Source organism: Pan troglodytes, chromosome 6 (genome assembly GCF_028858775.2).
Source record: "Pan troglodytes isolate AG18354 chromosome 6, NHGRI_mPanTro3-v2.0_pri, whole genome shotgun sequence".
In the NCBI taxonomy this organism is placed as follows: domain Eukaryota; kingdom Metazoa; phylum Chordata; class Mammalia; order Primates; family Hominidae; genus Pan; species Pan troglodytes.
This window is the reverse complement of record NC_072404.2, coordinates 7,824,636-7,850,920: the sequence shown is the minus strand read 5'-3', so window position 1 is coordinate 7,850,920 and position 26,285 is coordinate 7,824,636. Positions and strand designations below refer to the sequence as shown.

Genomic DNA, 26,285 nt, shown 5'->3' with positions numbered 1-26,285 from the left:
GGAGATAGAGATTCCAGAGTCCCTAGAGCTTCCTGGGAAGGCCATACTCTGCCTGGGCCTGGAGCGGGGAGGCTCAGCTCCTGGTCTCTCCATCCCGGCCGCACTCCTCCCAGTGGTTCTCACGGAATTGTCCCCACCTCCCTTTTCCCCTCTTCTCAAAACCCAGGGAAGGAAGCCTTCTGTTACGAGAGGGAGAAAATCAGTGGTAAGAAGAAGTGGAGTGACCAGGCCGGGGACACAGAGCAAATGCAGTTTGGGGCAAAACCGTGAACTTCTGGGGTCTGGGAGACACACTGCTTCCAGCAGGCTCCTCGTTTCTCGCTGTCCAGGGCCTTCCCCGGCTCAGAGGCCTGCAGGGTGGGCGTCAGGGCCAGAGGCATGGACGGCACAGATTCCGGAACTGCGCAAACGCGGCATCACCACCGTATGTGACTTCACCGTTGAGCACAGCAGGCCTGTGGCGATGTCGACCTACCGGGTTTGTCGTATGGATGAGGGGGAAAGGTATACAGGTCCCGCCTCCCCGATTCGAAAACCTGATATCGGGAATGTTCCAGAATCCACAGCTTTTTTTTATTGTGGATCTGTCACTCAAAGGAAATGCTTAATGGAGTATTTCCGATTCCAGATTTTCAGATTAGGGATGAATATTTGCATGAGATGCTTACTCAACCAGTGAGCACGTAATACAGATATTCTAACAACCGGAAAATCTGGAAATCCCAGACACTTGGTCCCAAGCGTTTCCAATAAGGGATACTCAGCACTCACCTGTGTGTATATGTGTAAGTCTAGTACGGTCTCGCTTTGCCAGATGACAGGGATGCATGCTGAGGAACGTGCTGGTGGGCAGTGTTGTCTTTGCGGGAACTTCCTAGAATGACTTGTACAAGCCTGGGCCGTGCAGCTTCCCGCACCCGTGGGCCACACGGCCTCCCGCACCCCTGGGCCTCATGGTCTAGCCGGCTGCTGCCAAGCTGCAAAAGTGTGCAGTGCGTGACTGTGCTGAATGCAGTAGGCCCCCGTGGCGCAGTGCTAAGCATCTGCGTGTCTGTACGGAAAAGGTGCCATAAACATGATGTATGAAGAGTGGAAGATGGTGCACCTGCATAGGGTGCTTACCGTGAACGGAGCTCGCAGGGCTGGCGGGTGCTCTGGGGGAGCTGGTGAATGAGGGTGAGTGAGTGTGAAGGCCTAGGACATGACTATGCACAACTGGAGACTTTATAAATGCCGTACCACTTAGGCTACACTCAATTATTAAAAATATTGTTCTTTTCTTCAATAATAAATGAATGGCTGGGCACAGTGGCCCGTGCCTATAATCCTAGCATTTGGGGAGGCTGAAGTGGGGGGATCGCTTGAGCCCAGGAGTTCAAAACCAGCCTTGGCAACATAGCAAGACCCTGTGTCTACAAAATATTTAAAACTTAGCCAGGCGTGGTGGCGCCTGCTTATCGTCCCAGCTACTCCAGAGGCTGAGGCGGGAGAATTACTTGAGCCCCAGGAGTTAGAAGCTGCGGTGAAAACTAAAACTATGATCGCGCCACTGCACTCTAGCCTGGGTGACAGAGTGAGATCCTATCTCTAAAATAATAATAATAAAGTTTGCTGTAACTTTTTGAGTTTATAAACTTTTTAATTTTATTTATTTATTTGAGACAGAGTCTTGTTCTGTCACCAGGCTGGAGTGCAGTGGCGCGATTTCGGCTCACTGCAACCTCTGCCTCCCTGGTTCAAGCGATTCTCCTCCCTCAGCCCCCGAGTACCTGGCATTACAGGCGTGCGCCACCACACCCAGCTAATTTTTTGTACTTTTAGTAGAGACGAGGTTTCACCATGTTGGCCAGGATGGTCTCAATCTCCTGACCTGGTGATCCTCCCGCCTTGGCCTCCCAAAGTGCTGGGATTACAGGCGTGAGCCACCGCACCCGGCCTATTAAAATTTGTTTTGTGTAACACTTAGCTTAAAGCACAAGCACATCCTACAGCTATAGAAAAATGTTTTTGTATAGCAGCCTTCCTGGGAAGAAGAAATAGCCCCGCGCCCCTTGTCCTCGTGCTGGCCCGGGGTGTCGCTTCTGTGCACCCTTTTTTCCCCTCTGCCTATCCTTGCTGCCCCTGCCGGGCCTCAGCAGGGGGAGGTTAGGAGGCTGGGTGGGCGGGGAGGTGGCACAGAGCCTGCTGCTGGCGTCTGTCTGATCTTGCCGGGGTCCCACACAGAGCCCGCTGCTGGCGTCTGTCTGATCTTGCCGGGGTCCCGCATTCTCACTGTTGCATGGACTGCGGAAATCCCAGACAGGAAGGCTGTGCATGCACGTCCCCAGGAAAAATGAGAACGTGGGCGTCAGGCAGGGTCCAGACTCCTCTACCGCAGCAGGTTGGCCCTGGGAAATGACTTCTGGCCTCAGCTCCCCAAGGACAAAGTGGGGCCCATGAGCACCGCTTCTCAGGTGCTGAGCGATGGCGAGCTGATAAAACAGCACAGGCGGCCTCGGATTCGGGGCTCCCTCCTCCTCTCCCCGACATACCTATAGTGGCCGGCACAGCCTGGGCCTCCATGGAAACTGGCAGGATGGGCTTGCCTGGTGTCTTTGCCTATTATGTTGCTATGAAGGAATATCTGAGACTGGGTGGTTTCTAGAGAAAAAGGAGTGTATTTGGCTCACAATTCTGGTGGCTGCTAAGTTCAAAAGTGGGCACGTGTGCACCTGGTGAGGGTCTCAGGCTGCATCCACTCATGGCGGGAGATGAAGAGAAACCGCCCACTTGGGCAGAGATCACATGGCAGGAGGCCAAAGGGGTGGGGTGCCAGGCTCCTTCTAACAACCAGCTCTCATGGAAACAGAGAGACCTCACTAATTCCCTCAAAGGCAGTACCAGGCCGTGGGTGAGGCCTGTGACCCCATGACCCAGACACCTCCTCCCCATAGGCCACACTTCCAACATTGGGGATCCCATTTCAATATGAGACTTGTCAGGGACGTACCAACAGTACCCACACCAGAGCACGTGGTCCTGGGGTGAGACCCTCCCGGGGATCCAAGCCCACCATACCCACACCAGACAGAGCGTGTGGTCCAGGAGTGAGACCCTCCCACGGATACATGCCCCTCCCAGGAGATGATTCCCCATTCTTGCCATAGAGAGGGGCCAGGAAGGCCCAGGTCCTGTGTGTCTTGAGAGTGGAGGCAGCTCCGCCTCCCAGCTGCCTTCACAGCCCTGTGGGTGGGCAGCCTTCAGGGCACCGCCAGCCTGGGGCCCAGAGCCCAGCTGTTGCTGTGGCCCCTGACGAGCTGTGGCAGCAGGCCCCCCAGCTCTGAGCTTTGGAGTCTCATGGGTGGCTGGGCCTCTGCCTGGGTGGGGTGAGGGGAAGGAATTAGCTGGGTCTGGAGCCACCATGCTTGCTCGGAAGGTGAGGAAGGGCCAAGCCACAAACATGGCAGGCTCAGCTGACAGCAGCATCCGGCCTGCAGAGGGGACGTGGCCCAGGTCCTGTATGAGTCAGCCCAGGGGGAAGATGCGTGTAGCTCCAAGGACCTGGCTGGGTGAGCCTGCAGAGGCCACATGGCTGAGCCTGTTACCTCTGTGAAGCATCTCTCTGCGTTGCAGGGAACATAGGAGATGGTGCAGGGGCAGCTCCACTTGGGGAGAGCATTTTCAGAACCACCCGTCCAGACCTGGCCCCGACAAGCCTCAGGATGTGCGGCTGGGCTGCTGTGGAACCCCTGGGCTGGGCCTGGCCTAGGGTCCAGAGCTGGCGGGGTCCTCCTGAGGGACCCTAGCAGTACAGAGGCCAGGGAAATGGCAAGAGTGCCCGTGAGGATGCCACATTTTCTGGGCACACCAGCCACGCCATCCCCCAGCCTCCTCAGCATCTGAGGCCTTGCCCGAGTGTTTGCTGAATGGAGGTGGTCTTTGGCGGTGTCACTGCTAGTCAGCCCCCGTCGGGTGGTGGGAGGGACTGGACCCGGGCCAGAACTGCCTTGGTGTGGATGTCGCTTGCCTCTGCCAGCCCCTGACCTGGACACATGGCTTCACCTCCTCAAGCCTTGTCTTCCTTTATGTGGGCCTGGATCATCGCATCTGCCCAAGGGTCGTGGTGACAGTGACCTTGGCCAGTATGTATGCAAGTGCCAGGCACACTGGGGACCCCGTATGCCTGCCACATTGCCCTGAGTGGATCCCAGCCACTGTCTGCCGACATCAGGCCACGAGGAGCTGCAGGTCAGTGAGTGCATCATGGAAGCTTTCATGGCTCATCAGTGAGAACTGCAGGGCGGTTGTGGGAGGAGCAGGTCAACGTCTCCTGTCCTAGGCCCCGCCCTCGCACTGGCATCATGCACGCTCCCACTGACACATGGACACAAATACATGCCCACGCATGCACAGCCACCCACATGCATGCATGCTGACACACACATGAAACCACACACACACGCATGCTCACACATGCCCACCCATGCACAGCCACCCACATGCATGCATGTTCACACATGCACAGGCAGCCACACGCCACACACACACATGGACACATGCACAGGCAGCCGCATACACACATGCATGCACACACACATGCATAGGCAGCCACATACACATGTGCATACACACACATGCACAGGCAGCCGCAGCCATGCATGCACACACATGCACAGGCAGCCGCACACACATGCACAGGCAGCCACACACACACATGCATGGTCACACACGCACAGGCAGCCACATACATGCGTGCACACACACGTACAGGCAGCCACATACATGCATGCTCACACAGGCAGCCACACGCATGCACACACACGCATAGGCAGCCACACACATGCATAATGCATGCACACACATGCACAGGCAGCCACACACATGCACACACATAGGCAGCCGCATACACACATGCACAGGCAGCCACACACACATGCAGACACATGCACAGGCAGCCACATACGTGCATGCACACACATGCACAGGCAGCTGCACACATGCACACACATGCACAGGCAGCCACATGCACACAATGCTCACACACACACACAGGCAGCCCCATGAACACGCATGCTCATGCATGCACAGCCACCCACGCATGAAGGCTCACACACACATGCTCAGCCTCACGCACGCATGCACACATGCACAGGCAGCCATATACACACATGCATGCACACATGCACAGGCAGCCATATACACACATGCATGCACACACACGCACAGGCAGCCACACGCGTGCACAGACTCGCACAGGCAGCCACATACACGCATGCTTGCACACACACGCCCAGGCAGCCACACGCACACATACACGCACAGGACGCGACATACATGCACACATGCACATGCACACAGGTGGCCACACACATGCACACATGCATGCACACACACACAGGCAGCCACATACATGCACACATGCACACACACAGGCAGCCACATGCACGCATGGACACATGCACAGGAAGCCACATACATGCATGTATGCACACACGCCTATGCATGCACAGCCACCCGCATGCATGCTCTCACACACATGCACAGGCACCCACATGCATGCATGCACACACATGCCCATGCACAGGCAGCCACATACACGCATGCATGGTCACACACACACAGGCAGCCACATACACACATGCATGCATACACATGCACAGGCAGCCACATACACGCATGCTTGCACACACGCACAGGCAGCCACATGCACACATGCTTGCACACACACACAGGCAGCCACATGCACATATGCATACACATATGCACAGGCAGCCACATACATGCACACATGTGCACACACAGGCAGCTGCATGCACATGTGCATGCACACACACAGGCAGCCACATGCATGCATGCAGACACAAGCAGCCACATGGACACACATGGACACACATGCACAGGCAGCCACATACATGCATGTACATGCATGCACAGCCACCCACACACATGCATGCTCACACACATACACAGGCAGCTACCCGTGCGCATGCATGCACACATGCCCACACACAGGCAGCCACATACACACATGCATGCACATATGCCCACACATGCACAGCCACCCACACATACACATGCTCACACACATGCTCACACACACATGCTCACAGTTGGCCTCTGTCTGTCCCAGGCGTCCCATGTGGCACCTGCTTCCGTGATCTGGATCCAGGGGCAGGGAGGGAAAGTGAGTCAGGCAGCATGGGCCCAGCCGGAGTCCCCCAGCCTGAGTGAGTGTTTCAAGGGCTATGAAGGCCCACGGTATGCAAAGCGCCATGTTAGAAAAAGAGATGTGGAGTCTTCTTCTTGTCCTCCCCGCCACTGCCATGCGGTCACTGACAGCCCTGAAGCCTTCTCACCAGGAACCTGCGGGGCAGGACTGTGAGAGAAGCAGCTCGCGGCACCACCTTCTGGAGTCCGGCTGCACACCCCAACTGTCCCCAGGGAGCTGCTGGCCTGGGCCAGGAAGGGTGCAGGGCCAGGGCCACAGACCTGTGCGCAGTCCTCACCTGCTGCCCCAGCCCTGCAGCAGGTCTCTGCCTGTCTGCACACAGTGCCATGTGCCTGGCCACAGCTGGCACCAGCAGAGCAGGGCCTGCCCAGGGTCACCCACGTCACAGGCCCAGGCTCAGGCCCTCCTTCCTGCCAGGCTGGCCCAGAGTCCTGCTGACCCCTGCTGTCCTGGAAGTGTTGAGAGCAGAGAACCTGTACACGCCCACACGCCTGTTTGCAGACATAGTGTGGTGTGCGAGCCCCAGGTGGGCCCTCTCCCGCCCGTGCCTCCGTGCTCTCCCACTCAGCCGCCCATTCTTGTCACCGAGCCTATGCAGAGGTGTCGACTCATGAATCGAGGACCTGCTGTCCAGCTGGGGCGTGTTGACACAGGCTGAGATTTGCACAGGATTTATCACTCTCAGATGAAGCATCCGCCTTGCTGCCAACGGGTGTAGACATGACCTTGGTAGCTGCCCTGTTTTTTCCTTCTGAAGCAGGCTTGTGAATAAGTGGACATATCTGCCAGCCCACCGTCTCCCGTGCACTGATCTTGCACAGATCAGGACTCAGGACTCCAGGCTCCGGGAGGGGTACTTACCCCCAGAGGACAAGCCCCTTAGACAGTGACTAGCCCTGTGCCATTCCAGGCCCAGAGCTTGCCGCCAGGTGCCCAGAAGTGAACCTGGCCCTCACAGCGTTGCTGGGCTGACGAGAAGGTAAACATGCCCACAGGTCTCTGCAGGTCGCTGGGATGAGGCTGCCCTGATCTGCGGACGAGGGCTGGTGAGGGCCCAGGTGGGGCAGTCGTGGGGTGGAGGCAGTAGGACCTCGTGGAGGAGAGGAGGCAGAGCTGCTGCTGGGGGCATAGAATGGGAAGCCAGGCATGTGGCCACCAGGGCTGGGGCCAGAGATGCCGGGCAGGGGTCCCTGCTGGGGTGTCTGCCTGCCCTGCTCCATTTTCCTCATTCCTTTCCTGAGGAGTGGGCCCACCCGGCCCAGGGGCCAGGCTGGAGGGAGAGAGACAGGACTGGAAGGGCTGAGACAGGGAGAGGCTCTGGGCGCTGGGCTGCCGAGCCCTCGGGGATCTGCCTCTGCTCCACAGAGCAGCAGTCAGAGCCACGGGGCCAGGTGAGTGGGCACCTTGGGGTTGTCATGGCAACAGCTCTTAGCCAGAGGTGGACGGAATTGGGGGGTTGAAGGCCGGACATTTGGGAGCCCGTACCCTGCAGGGCCACTCAGGAAGCAGGAGCTGCAGCGGCCCACCGTGGGACAGCTCCACGTGTCACACATTCTCCTGGAATCTGCCCTTCCGACCGCACCCCTGTGGCCCCCACACACCCGTAGCCCAGCCCCCTGGACTTCTCTCCTGTCTGAGTGCACCGGCCTCTGCCTGGTGCTCATTGCTGTGAGTTTGAGCTTCAAAGCCCTCGTTAAGCCCTCTCCATCTTTCTCTAGGCAGAGCTGGGACACAGGGTTTTTGGGGATAAACCGAGAACGAAGGACCCGCGAGAGGGACGCTGTGGTGCGGGCAGAGGGCATGTGAGAGGCAGCCCTTCGTGGAGCTCTGGGCAGGGAGTGGTTCCTGAGACCGGTTCCTTGAAAGTAGTGTCTGTGTGTGGGGGCGTCCATGCAGGGGCCCGGAGCCATCTCTGAGGCTGGAGCAGCGAGGTCCTTTCTCTTCCCCTGTCCTGCTATGACTCTACCACGGGGCCTCTGCTCCTGGGCCCCCGCCTTGGGTCCAGTGGTGATGACTAAGTACTTAGGTTGTTAGAGAAGTGTGCTCACCGTTCACATGTATGGGTTTTGACCAACACGGGTAACTTCATGCACAGTGATCCCCGATTCTAAAGCTGAGATGACCTTTGCTCGTTCCCGGAGGGCGACGTGAGGGGTGCGCACCACCACACTGTGTCCCCAGAGCAGCTGCCCCACGCTGCAGAATGCCCTCTGCCCCCTTGCCCCACGGCCTGCCCCGCCTGCGTCTGAGGGCGCTGTGGCCTCCCTGCTGTGGCTCAGACTGCCCCCAGGGCTCTGACCTGTGGGACAGCAGACAGGAGGCCTGGGCTGGGGGCCTCAGGGCGCAGGCGTGGTCCGCTCCACACAGTCCTCCCACGTGGGACCAGGGGTCCTCCTCCGCCCACTCAGACAACTCCCCTCCTGCCCAGCCCCTCTCGGGCTGTCTCACCAGGCCACTCTCGGTCGTCTCTTAGACCTGGTGACATTTTGGAACAGAAATGAAGTTCGGCAGTGATTGGGCTGAGAGGCAGGAAGATGCAATGGGAGTTTGTGCTGAGGGAAGGTCAGCAGGACGGCCTCAGGGCCTCCACGTGGTGGGGAATCCCGGCTAGGCCCCTGACCCCACGTTGCTCCTCAAGAGCATTGAGGCCTGGAACTCAGCCAGAGGCGCTGAGGCTGCAGGAGTCCAGGGCTCACCTCAGGCTTCCCAAGCCAGAGGCGGGGGAGCTGGTGGCTGCCCAGACATGTGGGTCGGTGGCTAGGGGTGCACTGGTGGATGGCCAGGGATCCATGGGTGGGTGGCCAGGGGCATGCTCTTGGGCGCCCAGGTGTGAGGGTGGGTGGCCACGTCTCTTCGGCCAGGGCAGCTGCGAGCAGGGCTGTGCCACCAAACGCCGTGCATGCCTCGGCTGCGTCCCTCCTGGCCACTGGCCCTGCCCCAAGTGGAGACTGGCCCAGCCGCCAACTCTGGCTTGCAGTCCCAGTGCTGCCTCCTGTTGGCCACGTGCTCTCGAATGAGCTGCTCGCTTTGGCGTGGTTGTGAGGATGGAGCGGTCAGATGCTGGGGAGTCCCCAGCTGGCTCTGCACTGTGCAACGTGGGGCCTGCGGTTCCTCCTCCAGGCTTCCTTCAGCTGCACGCGATTCTCCTGGCCCGGGTATCCAGGAGGCTCCCTGGCCTGACCGTGTGTCAGGGTCTGTAGGTCAGAGTCAGCTTCGCTCGAGGCTCCTGCTCCGGTCGAGTCCTGGAACTCGGAGCTGGGAGTTGGCATCTGGTTTGAAGCTGTCTGGGTAATAGAGACACATGGTACCTTCCTTTTAATACCGCCTGGGGCACGCAGACTGCCCTCTGAGCCTGGACCTGCACCCTCTGCCTCGGCCTCCGTGAAATCAGGCTTTGGACCCCGTGACCCCAGCCACGGCACCCTCTTTGCCGCCCTGGACAGGGCAGAAGTGTTTTGTGTGGATTGTGCCTGAGGAGGTTGGAGACATGAGAGGTCAGGGAGTTGTCCGTCCCCTGGTGCTGAAGCTGAAGTCAGCGAGGGTCTCCGGGACACTGGAGCTTGGCCTTCAGGCAGCAGCCAGTGGGGAGCTGGGCTGATTCCCATGGAAATGGGCATCCTGTGGGCATGGGCAGCCCTCCCCATGACTCATGGCCCCAGGCATTCAGAAGAGACTGCTGCCTCTGGAAAGGGAGCTCATCCCCGGGGCCGTTTGTGAGTCACAGTTTGGTGCTAAGGAGCTCCTACATACTAGGGGTCATTTGTGAATCAGGATTCGGGTGTTAAGGAGCTCATGGTGGGGGAGGGGGTGGACATTTGTGATTCACAGTTTGGTAATTTGGGTTCCTGGGGCCATTTGTGACACGAGGTTTGGTGTTAAGGAGCTGGTTCCTGGAGTCATTTGTGACACGAGGTTTGTTGTTAAGGAACTGGTTCCTGGAGTCGTTTGTGACATGAGGTTTGTTGTTAAGGAACTGGTTCCTGGAGTCGTTTGTGACATGAGTTTGGTGTTAGGGAGCTGGTTCCTGGGGCCGTTTGTGGTGCAGGGTTTGGTGTTTCTGAAGACTTAAGTTCTCTACATTTCTAAAGGAGCAAAACTGCCAGTGGCTTCTCACCTCAGCACCGACCCAGGATCAGAGTCATGGCCGCCCTGGTGATGGAGGGCAGGTCTGGGTGTGGACCGCAGCAGTGGGAAGGGGTGCGAGGGGCCATGCAGCGGGCCTGTGGCAGGGCAGTGGCTGGAACCCATGTCATGCCCACCCGGCAGCCGTCTTGCTCCCTGTGCAGGTGTGTGGCATCCTCAGAGGTGCTCATGCTCCAGGCCTGGCTGAGGAAAGGAGGTGAGCAGGACCCTGTGGCCACGGGTGTTGCTGATAGGAAGTAGTTAACTGACAAGGCCACCCCAGCAGTCCCTGGGAGACTCCAGCCAGAGCAACGTCAAACACGGCCCGCGTGCCCCTCACCCCTTCCCTCCCTCCCTGACAGGCAGGCAAGGCCGTTCACAGTCTCTTCTGAAGCCTTCCTATCTCCCGCTGGAGCAATGAGGTCTACACAGACAGCTTAATTTGAATTTGCCTCTCTGGGTCCCCTGAATTGAGAGTGGAGTTGCTTTCAACGCATGCTGACTTCACGTCCCATCTTGTTGCTTCAGCTATGGTTCAGGATATCCAAGCAGCTATGTTCGCGTGTGCTAACATCTCCCAGGTGCCCTCTGCCCGGCACACTCACCTCCCGAGGCACCCCGGGGTGTGGGCATCCAGCCCAGGGTGGGGTACTTGCAGTAAGGTGAGCTTTGCCCTCCCAAGGCTGCCCTTCCTCATCTCGTGCCCTGGCCCCAGCCACAGACCTTCCTGGTGGATGTGCATGGTGAACGGTGTCTGCCTACCTCCGGGTTCAAGCAGGCGGAGGCTCAGAGTGATTCTCGGTCCCTTAGAGAGGGTGTGGGGGAGGTCGCCAGCTGTGGGGCCCAAGGACACGGGCAAGCCTGTGGCTCAGATCACCCTTCTACCATGGCACCAGCCACACAGGACTGCTGACCAAAATCACAGCGTTCCTCATATCCGCATAGAGAATTCCTCATGGCTTAATGAAGTATGTAGGAGAAGATGCCAGTGGCTCATCACCCGTCACCTGGAGTGAGGGGGCACCATGGGCCTCGGGTCATGTCTGCTGCCTTCCCACCACCTCTGCGTCCCCACATCTTCATGTCTGTTTCCTGGTGAAATCGGGGCTGTGACAGATCATTTTGTTTCCTGCTCTGTCCCTTCGACACTATATCATGAGCATTTTACGCTCAATTAAATATTTCCTCGATGATGGTGTTTAATGGTTGCATAATGTGCTATTTCGCGGTTGTGCCATAATTTACTTAAAATATTTCCTTGTTGTAGGACATTTAGCCAGCTCCTCTTTTTATTTACTCACCTGTTGATTTATCTTTCGCTGTGTAACAAAGCATCTCAGCAATCATCTGTCCACACAGATCTTTCTCTGGCTACTTCTTTAGATTAGGGTCCTCGTAGATTGATTATTAGTTTGGATAAAATTAATTAATTGGATAAATTATTAACCCATTTATGCTGGAGGTTGCAAATTTTTTTGTGAAAAATCAGACCTTGGCGATGACCTTGAACACCAGGATATAAATAACTCCCATAAGCTTAGTGTTCCAATAATGGAACACTAGGCATAAATGGGTTAATTCAAATGCGTGACCATTTAAACCCATATTTGAGTTGTTTTGCATCTATTTCAGCCATATAAGACTTCCGGGAATGAGGCTTGGCTCATCTCGTGTAATTCTGAGACTGCAGAGCTGGGAGGACTTTGTCATGGCTCATAATCTTAATGAAACCCCAGGTATGTGATGGAGCAGTTCCTGTCTCCATCTTATGAAGATCAGCACACCGGGGCCCTGGTTCACCTAAGGTTCTGCAGATGGACAGGGTCTCAGCAAAGAACCAGGCATCCTGCCTAGAGAGCCCTCTGTCAGCTCAGCTCTGCAGCCCAGACTTCCCCTCCAGGCTCCAGGCTCCACTCCTAAGCTGAACCATGGGGCTGCAGTGGCCTGGGCAGGGAGCAGCGGGGAAGATGGGGCTGTTCCCAGCTCACCATCTCTCAGTTCCATCTCTTTTCTGGATCCCAGGCTCCCCATCAGCAGTGAGATCCCTGCCTCCACAGGGTCCTGTGAGTGACTGGGACGCCCTACAGCGTGCCTGCCCTCAGGGGCCGGGTGCTTTCTGCTGACCACACCATACTTCCTCTTGCTTTGGAAATGACAGTGAAGATTGTATGTGAGCATCCTTCTGGGGTTTGGTGTGGGGCCCCTGAGATGGGACGCACGCAGGTTCAAGAACTACACTGTTTGCCAAATTGAGGGCCCACTGTGACTGCAGGAAGTCAGTTTGTAGTGAGCGGGGAAAGGCCAGGAGGCTCAAGGAGGGGAGGACTTTGGGGCAGCCTGGCCATGGCCCTTTGTCATCACTGTGTCGACTGGCCTCCCTTCCTTCTGAGGCTCCAGCTTTCCTCAAGTTTGGGCTCTGCAGGGAGGTCCTAGCAGCTCCCCAGCTCCTCTAACCAGGACAGCCTCAGTTTCTGGGGGCCCTGCAGAGACATCATGACCTGGTGCAGGGCTTCCCAAAGCTGCCTGTGGCCCCATCTGCCCAGCCTGGGTCACCACAGGTAGGATCCAGGAACCCGGGTGTTGGCAGGCTCCCAGGAAACATGGATGTCATCAGCCCAGGTTTGAGGGCTGCTGATTAGGAACACTGTGAGGATACGGAAGGTGTGTCCGGTTCTCACCTGTCACTCCTGTAGGAGTTGTGGCGAGTCCTAGTTGGCCTATTCCAGCAACTCTTGTTTAAAGGAATATCCTTTCCTGATTGAATTACCTTGGTACTTTTGTTGAAAATCAGTTTGCCGGCCAGGCGAAGTGGCTCACACCTGTAATCCCAGCACTTTGGGAGGTCGAGGTGGGCAGATCACCAGGTCAGGAGATTGAGACCATCCTGGCTAACACAGTGAAATCCCATCTCTGCTAAAAATACAAAAAATTAGCCAGGTGTGGTGGCAGGTGCCTGTAGTCCCAGCTACTGGGGAGTCTGAGGCAGGAGAATGGCGTGAACCCGGGAGGAGGAGCTTGCAGTGAGCCGAGATCGCGCCACTGCACTCCAGCTTGGGCGACAGAGTGAGACTCCGTCTCAAAAGAAAATCAGTTTGCCATATGTGTGGTTCTGTTTCTGAACTCTGTGTTCCATTCAGGTGACCTTGTGCTGCTATCCTGAATACTGCAGCTTTATAGTAAGTCTCAAAGTCAAGTAACGTAAGTCCTCCAATTTTGTTCTTTTTCAAAATTATAGCTATTCTAGATCCACATAAATTTTGGAATCCGCCTGTCAATTTCTAGAAAAAAGCCTGCTGGGACTTTGATTTGGATTACATTCAATCTGTAGATCAATTTGGGAAGAACTGACATACTTTTTTTTTTTTTTTTTTTTTTGGAGATGAAGTCTCACTCTTGTCACTCAGGCTGGAGTGCCATGGAGTGATCTCGGCTCACTGCAACCTCTGCCTGCCAGGTTCAAGCGATTCTTCTGCCTCAGCCTCCTGAGTAGCTAGGATTACAGGCGCCTGCCACCACACCTGGCTAATTTTTTATTTTTAGTAGAGATGGGGTTTCACCATGTTGGCCAGGCTGGTCTCGAACTCCTGACTTCAGGCAATCCACCTGCCTGTAATACAGGCATGAGCCACTGCACCCGGCCGGGAAGAACTGACATTCTAACGATATTGTGTTCCAATCCATGAAAATGGTATATTTCTGTATTTATATAGGTCTTTACCTTCTCCTAGCAATGTTTTTTATTTTCCAATGTGCAGGTTATGTGTATTTTTAAAATACTTAGCTTTAACTAGTTCATGTTTTCATGCTTTTGTAAATGTGCTTTAAAATTTTTATTTTCCAATGTTTCATTCCTAATATATAGAAATAATTGACTTTTATATATTGGTCTCGTATTCTGTAACCTTGCTGAATTTACTTATTAGTTCTAGAAAGTTTTTGTAGTTTCTTCAGGATTTTCAACATAGACAATTGTATCGTGTGCATAAAGTTAGAGTTTTATGTCTTCCGTTTCAACTTTTATGCCTTATATTTCCTTATCTTGCCCTTCAGTACTGGCTAGGAATTTCAGTACAGTGCTGAATAAGAATGGGGGGGGGGACATTTTTACCTTGTTTCTGATGCTAGTGAGAAAGCATTCAGTATTTTGACATTAGTATGCTGTTAAATATGAGTTTTTCATAGATACCATTTATCAGGCTGAGAAAGTTCCCTTCTGTTCTACTTGCTAAGAGTCGAATTTTGTCAGTTTTTTTTTTTTTTACATCTATTGAGATGTTCATATGAACTTTCTTATTCTGTTGATATTGTAAGTAATACTGGTTGATTTTTTTTAATGTTAAACCAAACTTGCATTCCTAGGATAAACCGCACTGGGTCCCTTTTTATACAATTGATAGATTCAATTTCCTAATTTTTAGTGAGAATTTTTGCATCTATGATCTTGTGCAATATTCATCTGTGGTTTAGTTTTTCTTGTAATGTGTTTGTTTGCCTTGGTATCAGGATGATGCTAGCCTCAAAAATGAATTGGGAAGGGTTCCCTCCTCCTCTTTTTTCTGGAAGAATTTGTGTGAGATATTTCTTCCCTAAATATCTGATAGAATTCACTAGTGAGGTCATCTGGGCTTGGCATTTTCTCTGTGGGAAGCTTTTTAAATTATGAATTTAATTTAATAGATATAGAACTACTCAGATGTTTTTTGAGTCAGTTTTGGTCATTTGTATCTTCTTGAGTTTTTGCTTATTTTGTGTATACTGTCAAATTTATTGGCATAAAATCATTCATAATAATTCATTATTATCCTTGTATTACCCATAGCATCTGTAGTGCCATCCCTTCTTCCATTTCTGATTTTGGCAATACATATCATCTCTTTTTTCTTCATCACTCTAAGTTTTATCGATTTTTTTATCTCTCTCCTTTCAGATCTGTCAGGTTTTGCTTCCTATATTTTTAATCCCTATTTTGGGGTACATACGCAGTTAAGATTGTTATATCTTCTTGATCACTTGCAATTGTAATTATAATTATGCAATGTCTGTCTTCATCTCTTAAATATTCTTGTTCTGAAGTCTGACTTGAGTAATATTATTATAGCCACTCCTGCTTTCTTACAATTTTAATATTTATATATACCTATCTATATTTCTAATCTTTTAATCTACCTGTGTCTGTATATTTTAAATGGATTTTTTGAAGATAACATCTAATTGAATCTTGCTTTTTTTATTCAGACTGATAATCTATGCCATTTATATTTAATATAATTTTTATGACATTGAGTTTAAATCTGCCATCTTGTCATTTGTTTTCTTTTTGTCTCGTATATTCTTTTTTTCATTTTTCTTGCCTCTTTTGGGCTGTTTTTTGGTATTCCATGTTTTCTCCAACATTGGCTTATTAATTATACCTCTTTGGTTTTCTTCTGTTTTGGTTTAGTTATTGCTCTAGGGCAAGGGTCAGTAAACCTTTCCTGTAAAGAAACAGATATCAAATATTTTAGGCTTTGGGAGCCATACTGTCTGTGTCACACCTCTGCTGTTGTAGCACAGAAGGAACTGTTACATAATGAGCTCAGATGTGTGCCAGTAAAACTTTATTACAAAAGCGGGCGGTGGGCCAGAATTGGCCCATGGGTTGGAGTTTGATGACCCCAGCTCTATGTCAGTCTATTTTCAAATAATCTTACTAGTTAACATAGAGCATTTTAAAAGTATTTTTCCATTTTTTCTTTTTATGTAATTTTTGCACAAAATTTTTTTGTGAAATTATTTTTTCACTTTAGAGAGTACATTATCTTCTAAATTAAAATGATTCAAAAATGCTTGTTGAAGTGTATTCCCCTATTTAAATACGTGAACTGTATTCACGTATTTACTGCTTCTGGCAGTAGTGTTCCTTCCTTTGTGTTGATCCAGATTTCCATCTGGCTTTTTTTTTTCTTTTGCAGGAAGCACTTCCTTAACATTTCTTATATTGTTGTCCTGCCACTAACAAATTTTCTCGGCTTTTCTTTGTCCCAAAATGTCTTTATTTCATCTTCATCTTTAAAGGTTATTTTAATTGGATATAGAATTCTGTGTTGACAGTCATTTTTTTTAGGCATCTTAAGAATGTTTGTTTTGTTGTTTTCTGGCTTGCATGGGTTCTGACAAGAAGTCTGCTAGTAGTCTTATCTTTGTACTTTGTATATAATATACACCCCACTCCCAGCTGATTTTCTTTGTATTTATCCTGCTTATGGTTCATTGAGCTCCTCGGATTTATGGATTTATAGTTAGTCAGATTTGGGAAATTTTGGCCATTGTTTCTTTAAGTATTTTTTCTGTTCCCCTCCCCTTTTTCCAGTACTCCAGTTTTACATATTTTAAGTCACTAATATTATCCTAATTACTGAAGCTTTGTACTTTTTGTTTTTTGGTTCTCAATCTTTTTTCTGTGCTTTAATTTGGATAGTTTCTGTTCCTGTCTTTAAGTTCACTGACCTTTTATCCTGGAGTATCTAACCTGCCCTTGATTTCATGCAGTGGAGTTTTAAAATTTCATTTGTTTTTCATGTCTAAAAGGTCTATTTGGTTATTGTTTTCATATCTTTGGTGTCTCCTTCCTTTTAGCAGTCTGTTGCTACGTAACAACTTTCTCCAGAAGTTAGCACCTAAAACAGCAGGCATTTGTTGTCTCGTGAAGTTTTTGAAATTCAGGAACCCAGAGCAGTTTAGCTGGATGGTTTTGGCCCAGATTCTCATCAGAGGGTGCAGTTAGGGGCTTTTGTCCTGGGTTGCAAAGCTGAAGGCTTGACAGGGGCCAGATGATCTGCCCAAATTCATTTAGGTGGCCCATGGCAGGAGACTTCACTTCCTCTCCATATGGACCTCTCCATAGGTCTGCTTGAGTGTCCTCACAACATGGCAGCATTCAACGCAGAGTGAGTGTTGAATGAGTTAGAAAGAGACAGACAGAGCCAGCCCAAGATGGAAGCTACAGTGTATTTTATAACATAATCTTGGAGTTGATATACTATCACATCTGCCTTTTTTTTTTTTTTTTTTTTTTTTTGAGACAGAGTCTTGCTCTGTCACCCAGGCTGGAGTGCAGCAGCACTGTTATAGCTCACTGCAACCTTGAACTCCTGGGCTCAAGTGATCCTCCCGTCTCAGCCTCCTGAGTAGCTGGGACTACCGGTGCACACCACCATGCCTGGCTCCGCCATTTTCAATTGATCATGTAGGCCAACCTTGGTATGATGTGGGAGGAGACAGCACCAGGGTGTGACTGCCAGGAAGCAGGGTCGCTCAGGGCCATCCTGGGGGCTAGCAGCCATCCCCTTCACTGTGTTCAGGTTTTCCTGTAAATTCTGCAGCATATTTATAATTGCTGTTTTAAAGTCCTTGTCTGCTGATTTCATCATTTCTGGACTTATTTCTGTTGGCTGAGTTTTCTCCTAGCTATAGACCACATTTTCCTTTTTTTGCATGCTTAGTAATTTTTGATTGTATGATGGTAATTGTTAATTTTATGTTAAGTGTATGAAAGTGTGCAAATTTCCTTGTTCTTTCTTTGAAGAGTATTGGGCTTTTTCTGGCAAGCAGTTAAGTTATTTTGGGGTCAGCTTGGTCCTTTCAAGAACTGTTTTCACACCCTCTTGGGGCTTGTATGGATTTGCTTTTATTCCAGGGCTAGTTTAACTCTGCTACTAAGACATGACCCTTCTGAGGTTCCTAGCAGATGCCCTGGGTGCTCAGCAAGAACACCTGCTCTGGCTGGTCGGCACGTGCCTGTCCCCGGTCCTGCGTGACCTCTGGAGTTGTTCCCTGGCAGCTCCCCGATGTGCTTGGTTCAGCCTTGTGGAGTTGCATGCTGTGTGCGTAGAGTGTATTACTCAGCAGCTCAGCGAGACCTTTCTCCAGGTTGCCAGAAGCCTTCTGTGCACAGCTCCGCCCTCCACAGATCCTCCCTTCCTCTCAGCAGGACCATCATGCTGAGCTTGAGCTGTACCCCACAGCGCCAAGCCTGGAAGAGACCACTGGGCAGAGCAAGGGGTGTTCAGAGGTTCACTTCATTTGTTTCTCTGTCTTCAGAGATCGCGGCCCAGTGTCTGTGAACAGTTACTGTGTGTATTTTGTTCATTTTTCTAGTTGTTTACAACATGAAGGCAGACCTGGTCTTAGTTGCCCAGCATGACGTCCCAGATCCACATGTGAGGAGGAGCAGCAGCATGGGGGTTCCACTGCGAGCTCAGGGCAGGGGTCTGTATGCCAGGAACTTGGGTGGGCTTCATAGACCCCTGTCATTCCCAGAATTATACAGGCAGCACGGAGTGTGCTTGTGCACACTTTCCTGGGTGGAGAGGCACACGGCACCTCACGCATTGAAGCATTATGGCCCCTCGGGGAGTTAAGACCCAGTGGGAGGAGGACCAGGGCGGGGGGGGGGCCTGGAGATGGAACCGCACCTTCACATGCTGCCTCGCTAATTCTACAAATACTGTTGACATCCTGTGCGTGTGGCCTTGAGCAGAGGGGTAAAGACCGGGCAGACCTGGCAGGGGCTCTGGGGCCAAGGACATCACCTTCTGGGGGTAGGAGCGAGATGTCCTTCCAGAGCCTGGGTTTTGAGAGGAGGTCACCCTGGCCTGGTTAGGATGAGTTGTCATCTTTTAGCTTTTGGTTTGGTTTCTATTTGTGTTTATTTTCACTTTTTGCCATGGAAAGTTTTAAGCATATATATAAAAATATGGAAAACAGCATCGAGAAGTCCCTGTGAGCCCATCCCACCCTCTTCCCCCTTCCTGGATTATTCCGAAGCAAATCCAAGGCATCGTAATCAATTTAGCTTCAATCATTCAAATATTTTAGCATGTGTCTCTGAAAGGCTGGTGACTCCATAAAGCCCTAACCAGAGTCCTTTTATTGTGGTAGGACCTGGTCTCGGTGGGTGAGGACGGTGGGGAAAGGGGCAGCGTCCGGCAGGGTGACCACCTGTGCGAAGGAGAAGAGAGACAAAGCACCTGGTGTTGGACCAGACGGGGGGCTCAGGACCTTGGGCTGCAGTTGACCACGTGAGGCCCTTAGCCTCCAGAGAAGGAGCTGGTTTAACATGACCCATGGTTGTGGAGACCTTGCTTCCTAGGTGGGGCTGCCATGCCGCTACCATCCTCCCGCATAAGCACGTTACAGAGATCTGTGGAGCCAAGGGGCTAGTTCACCAAAATAAGACCTGGCCGTGTCCACCACTCTGCTGGTCTGGCTGGGGCTGCCGTCACAGAGCCCCACGGCAGGGGGCTGAGACTGCAAACGTGTGTCTCACACAGTTCTGGAGGCTGAAATCTGAGATCAAGGGGCACCGGAGTTGGCCCCTGGGGAGGACTCTCCTCCCGGCTTGTGGACGGCCGCCCCTTGTAATCCTGTGTGACCTTTCTGCTGTGCACTTGGAGAGCTCTGGTGCCCCTGCTGGATCAGGACCCACCCTTATGACCTTCATCAGACTTAACTTCCCTCCTTAAAGGTCCTATTTCCAAATACAGTCACATGGGGATTAGGTTAGTATCTAAATTTGGGGGACACAGTTCAGCCTGTAACAGTTGCTCTGCACAGTCCCGCTCGGTTACATCATAGATGTTCGCACACGTCTGTGCACGTGAACTACCTGTTATCTGTTGCACATGCAGCGTTACTAAACAGGGTTCCCTTATACGTCCCGGGGTTCCTGGAGTGGCGTCTTCTCTTTTGCTGGGAACCTTGCCGCCTTTCCTCTCCCTGCCCCTCCCAGCCCGTGTGGGCCACCTGCTGTGTTCCACGCCTTCCTTTCTCCTCTGCTTGTGCAGCGGAAGGTTCTGCCAGCAGGGGAGTTAGTGAGCAGCCAGTGGAGGGTGTGCCCTGCCTTCCTGCTGCAGACCCGCCCCCAAGTCAACACGGACTTCCCTCCCTGCGCGCCAGAACTTCGCGTTGTTCTTAGTGGCATCTGGGGTCGAGGAGGGCGACTGTCAGCCAGTTGGGGGATGTTTTCTTCTTGGTCTCTCGGCTTCTGCTTCCCTGTGAGCTGGGCAGCCTCAGCCCAGGTCCTATCCGGTACTCAGCTGGCCTCGGTGTGCACAGCGCAGGCTTGAGTGCAGCCGTGGGGGCGGGCAGGGCAGCAGCAGGGCCCCTGGGAACAGCTGAGTCTGAAGGGTCAGAAGCCACGGCCCCTGTGGGGGGCTCTGGGGCAGCCAGGGGAGCTGCTCGTTAGTCGTCTCTGGGGCAGAAGGAAGGGACCTTCACCTGGATTGGGACTGGGCCTGGGTCCCCAGTCTCACAGAGAGCTTGTCCTGATTGTACCTGCCCAGCCTGCCCTGCAGAGGGGAAGGAGGCCCTTGGCTCGGAGTATGCCTGCCCTGGAGCTCCCAGGCCCAGCCGGGGCCGGGGGTGGGGGCCACTCACTGGGCACAGGTGCAGGGTGCCTATGGCCAGGCCTGGGGTGTGGCCGGTCTCCATGCTGCAGAGCCGGAGGCCTCTGTGCTCTCTCCCTGCCCTCCGCCTCCTCCCTATACCTGCCCCTCCTCTCTACCATCCTACCCAACCTCTCTCTCCTAGAGCCCTCCAGCCCCACCCCTCCCCGTGTACACTAAGTGCCCAGGCGGGAGGGCCTGTGGGTCCTGCTGAGCCACACAAGGCCCCAATCGAGCAGGTAGCAGGTGGTGTGCTGCGAGCGGCTTTTCCTTCCTGGGCCAATTCCTAAGCCCACCAGGCGATCGATGAAGAACCACCTGCCTCTGGGTAATGCTGATAGGTGAGAGCCACTCAACAGCGCTTTTATTTTTTTTTTTTTTAAGGAAGCCGCACTCAGCCACAAGCTGTGCGGAAAGCTATAGGATTATCAAGATCAAAAGGTCAGCCCTCCGTCTCCTCTCCTCCACCAGAGCCTCACCCTGGCCACGGGGGGTGCTACCCTCGGTGTCACGGCCTGGCCACCGTCTTCCCCCCCTCCCGGTGCTGCTGCAACGTCTCCTCCTGAGACGCCTCCCTGACCATCCCAAGCCACGGTCACCGCCTCTGTCCTCTGCACGGTGGCCCAGCCTGGCCGTGCGATGACACGGTTGTCTGCCGGTGTGTGTCACCTCCCCAAAGCTGATGCGCTGGTGGGGGATCCCGGGTCTCACCAGCCGTGCACTGACCTCTGGCGCCAGCCACTGTCTGCTGGGCAGCCTGATCTTCGTTTTCCATCCACACTCCGGTGCAGATGGAGAGCCTGGAACACGGTCCCGGGATCCCCAGTGGCCAGGCAGAAGCACCGACCCTAGCATGGGGTGCTCAGAGAGGCCCGCCTGTCCTCAGCCTGGGCCTGTGTGTGTTCCACGCCTCCCCACCAGAACTGACCCTGGCGTGGGGTGCTCCAAGAGGCCCTCTGGCCTCAGCCTGGGCCTGTGTGCTCCACGCTTCCTCCCTGGTGCCGACTTGATGGGCTCAGCATCCATTCTCGCTCAGCCACGGGGAGCAGTCTCAGGGCCAGGAGTCCCTGAGCATCTGGAGGCAGGATAAGCCCTGCCTGCTCCCCAAACACACGTCTCCCCACTGGGCTTCAGGGCCAGCTTGGGCTTCGGTGGGGGTGTCCGTCAGGGGTGAGCTGCGGCCCTTGTCGGGGCACATCCTGCACCTGGGGTGCCCACTCCCCATGGTGGTCGGGGGTTACAGTGAGGGAGGCAGCAGTGGGCAGCTGGTGTGTTCCCTGCCAGGATCTCCCACTACCCCTCCATCCACCACAGAGCCCCCTGCCCAGCCCCAGAAGAGCCCCTTGGCCCCCATCCGTAGAGAACCCAGGTGCTTTGCCCGTACCCCTCAGCACTGTCCAGCCCCGGCCGTGCCGTGCTCCTACTAGCTGTCCACCAGGGCTCCCCACCTGCCCTTCCCCACCGCCCCTCGCATCCTCCAGGACTCAGCCCAAATGCCACCTTCCTTGAGGCCCCCCCCAACCTCCTCCTCCCAGAGCCCTGCCCCTGCTCCCACCCTCTCGCTGTAATTACAACCCTATTTAGGGCTGGCGCTCTCTAGCCCATTGAGGCCCCAGGACAGGACCCGACCCAGACTCGCGCCCCAGGCCGTGAGGTCCAGAGGGGGCTCCCCAGCCGGGGATGGGGCCTGTGAGCCAGCCTCCCTGCACACATTTACAGTGGGGGTCAAGGCCCCCTTTTATGAAAAGGGACACTGAGGCAGGAGAGGCTGCACCAGAATTGGAACCGGGCCCACCAGCCCCACGGGGGGCTCCTCCCCGCTCCTCCACGGCTCGGCATGCAGCCCTTCCCTGTGTGACTCGTTGCATCATTGCTGGGCTGGGCCCTTTCTTCTCTCCGTTTCTCACCTGGGGATAAAGTCCCCAAAGTGGGATTTCTGGATTAAAGATCACGGCCATCTCTCTCTCCGTGACAGTTTCCGGCTTTCTCTTCTTCTGTTGCGCCCCCCACCCTGGGTGTTTGAATTGACTGGAAGCGTTGACGTTTTATTGACGTCCATCGCGGTGTCCTCTCCAAACAGAACGATCCTCACTGTGGAGTCAGATCTCAGCACACAGAAGGCTCGGAGCTGGCTTTTCATTCCTGTGTTTATTCGTTCAGCAAGCGTTTCTCCACATCACCCGTGTCTGGCCCTGTGCTGGGGGCAGATGAGAGAGGCAGGGTCCGGTGCCCAGGAGTCCGCAGCCAGGAGGGCAGCCCTGGAGACCTGCCCGTGTGAGTGTGAGCCGGAGGGAGCAGAGAGTGGCCTCTGCCCTGGGCTGCGTCCTGGAGGCGATTTTCAGCCTGGATCCTGTTCTGGAAAGAAAGGCCTCTCGTTCAGCTGAGCCCAATTCGGTGTCGCAGGCGACCGTTGGATGCCAGACATGGGCTGGACATGAGCAGGAGGAGCTGCCTGCCCTGAGGCTCAGGGCCTGGGAGCAGAGACAGACGGGGAAGCCGCAGCACAGAGGGTGAGGGCTCACCCAGGAGCAGGTGCTATGGGGAGGCCTGTGCACCTGGACCAGGGGCCTCACTTCCTGGGGCTCAGGGCCATCGGCCAGGCCGCTGGGTATGACCTGTCATCTGGGAAACGGTGCGGCAGCCCCAGTGTGGCCCCGATCCTCTCTATAGAGTGTTCGAGTCCCAGGCCTGCAGCACCCCGTGGGGCTCACAGTGTGCATGTCTGACCCTGCAGGCAGCCCTGCGGGGTAGGTGTCAGCCTCTCTGTCGCAGGACAGGGGACAGAGGGAGCGCAGATGGCCTGCAGGGTGTGGAGGAGGCTCCCCAAGGCCTGGGGCCTGGACTGGGCTGTTTGGGCCTGGATCTGTCAGCAGGAGCTGCCGCCTGGGAGTCATGCTGGAACACAGCAGAGCCTGGAGATGAGAGGTCTTCATCCTGTCTCTCCTTCCCTCTGCTTTCTCTGTCCTGTGGGCTCTGAGCCACCGTGGTTCTGCCCCCTCTCTTCTCATCTTCTCCACCCCCAAGTGTGGGGACCCTAGACCCTGTCCCCTCCATGTCCCCTGCACATCTCCTCTGGGGCTCCGAGCTGCTGGCCCTCCGGGGAAGCCTGCACCGCCATCACAGGTGCAGGAGTTCAGCATGGCAGGCGTATGTTGGGTTCAGCGTGGCAGGCGTATGTTGGGTTCAGCGTAGCAGGCGTATGTTGGGTTCAGCGTGGCAGGTGTTGGGTTCAGCGTGGCAGGTGTATGTTGGGTTCAGCGTGGCAGGCGTATGTTGGGTTCAGTGTGGCAGGCGTATGTTGGCTTCAGTGTGGCAGGTGTTATGTTGGGTTCAGTGTGGCAGGTGTTATGTTGGGTTCAGTGTGGCAGGCGTATGTTGGGTTCAGCGTGGCAGGCGTATGGTGGGTTCGGCGTGGCAGGTGTTATGGTGGGTTCAGTGTGGCAGGCGTATGTTGGGTTCAGCGTGGCAGGTGTTATGGTCAGTTCAGCGTGGCAGGCGTATGTTGGGTTCAGCGTGGCAGGCATATGTTGGGTTCAGCGTGGCAGGTGTTACGGTGGGTTCAGCGTGGCAGACGTATGTTGGGTTCAGCGTGGCAGGTGTTACAGTGGGTTCAGCGTGGCAGGTGTTACGGTAGGTTCACCGTGGCAGGCGTATGTTAGGTTCAGCGTGGCAGGTGTTATGGTCGGTTAAGCGTGGCAGGCATAAGTTGGGTTCAGCGTGGCAGGCATATGTTGGGTTCAGCGTGGCAGGCATATGTTGGGTTCACCGTGGCAGGTGTTATGGTCGGTTCAGCGTGGCAGGCATATGTTGGGTTCAGCGTGGTAGGCATATGTTGGGCACCACCTGGGCCAGGTGTGACACATCGTGAGCTGCCGCCTGCACGGCCTTCCTGCCGACAGTTCTGGGCAGCGGCTCGCATCTGGGGTCAGTCACTCTCCCTGTCTCGGTTCAAGGTCAGGCTTGTTCCGCCGTGTCTGGGCCTCCCACACCTCACCTACCAATGTGGACTCCGGGTTGGCACGGCAGGGGCAGGGGAGTCATGGGCGAGGCACCCCTTGGCTTATGAAGTGCTCCAGCCAGCCGCCTGTTGGACCCTGCTGCTTCCTGGGCTCACAGCCTGCCTTGTGGGACGAGCCTGGGTCCTCCCTCAGCAGCTGGACCTGAACCTGCCTGCCCCACGGAGGCACTTGCGGGAGCCCAGTCTAGGTGTGGTGTGGCATCACCTCCTGCAGGGACAGCCGTGATGTGGTCCATGGAGCCCACGCACGTGATCTGCATGAGGCTCTGGTCCTCGGCCCCCTCAACCCGTGCTAGTGTGACGGTGCTGATTGAAAATCGTAGCTCATTACTGACGAAGGCTAATTAAATTACCCTTCGGCAGCTGGAGATGGATGGCACAGCCAGGCTGGAACATGGTTATGTTCCGTTTTGTCACGTTTTTCGGTGTTTTTTTCCCGGGTCCCTGTGATACTGAGGTTGGAGAGAAGGGGAGGCAGCAAAGGCGCTGGGAAGAGGGCCCTGGGGAGGTCGCCTGCTCCCAGCTGCACGTGGGCTGAGCTCTTGCAGGCCATCCCTGTGCCCAACCCTGGGCTGGGGATTTAAGGAAACCTGGGGAGTTTAGGAACCTGGACTTGGTTCTTGCCCTTGAGAGACTATAAGGTGGATTTCAGGAAGAGCTAAGAGCCTGTGCCGAGGTAGATGTTGGGAACTCAGAGAGGCCTCTGGGAGAGGCTGTGGGAGGTGGTCCCAGGCAAGGGGTGCTCTCCACGTGGGCTGACTGCTCCTTCCCTGGCGTTCCCCCGGGCCTCTGTGGCCCCCACAGCAGCGTGTGTGCCTTCTCCTTGAGACCCAACCCCGCCCCATGCCGGCAGCCATGGGGGCGGGCGATGGTGCCTGGGCATGGATCGTTGCTCGGATGTTCCCGTCCCGGGCCTCACCGTCCACATGTGGCCTGGACCAGTTGCGTCGGTGCCATTCGGGCCCCACCCCAGCCTGCCGAGCCACAGCCTGCCTTTCACAGAGCCTCGGCGGAGTCCTACACACGCAAGGGTTTGGGCTGTGCCGGGCTAGCTTTCTGCCTGGCGCGGTGAGGCGGCGCTTCCGTGCTCAGCTTCGTCCGTGTGGGGAAGAGGCCAGGTTCTCCATGCAGAGGGTTGGTGTGCCAGGGCTTGCACCGCTGGGCCCCTGTGTGGGGAGGTCACACCTCCAGCTCCTTAGCTGACATGCTGGTCTTCTGGGCGTTCCCCTGGTGGTCGTCACTGCGTCCTGTTGGCCCCTTGGTGCTGAGCTGCATCCCCAACTGTGAGAACTCTCGCCTCTGGTTAAGGCTGTGAACACGCAGTGTCACTCCTACCCGGCATGGGCTGTGCTGACTTCCAGGCAGGCCGCAAGGGTATCGCATGACGCGCTGGAGAAATCCAAGCCTAACCCCAGGACCCCAGGATGATGCTCCATCCCTGGAGGGACCTCCAGGAGCTCCCTTCCCCACCCCCTGCTGAGCCTGTACTTTCTTTGTGTAAATTATCCACGGG

The 26,285-nt window shown here is 54.6% G+C and overlaps 1 protein-coding gene and 1 long non-coding RNA gene across 11 annotated transcripts in view; both read left to right on the top strand.

Moving 5' to 3' along the window:
- MAD1L1 (mitotic arrest deficient 1 like 1) overlaps positions 1–26,285 on the top strand; it is a 432,704-nt gene that overhangs the window by 351,983 nt on the left and 54,436 nt on the right. The gene's annotated exons all lie outside the window — the stretch shown is intronic.
- On the top strand, positions 10,197–11,523 carry LOC134810516 (uncharacterized). The gene is made up of 2 exons (XR_010158765.1): positions 10,197–10,547; positions 10,693–11,523. It is a non-coding gene; the product is annotated as an uncharacterized LOC134810516 (long non-coding RNA).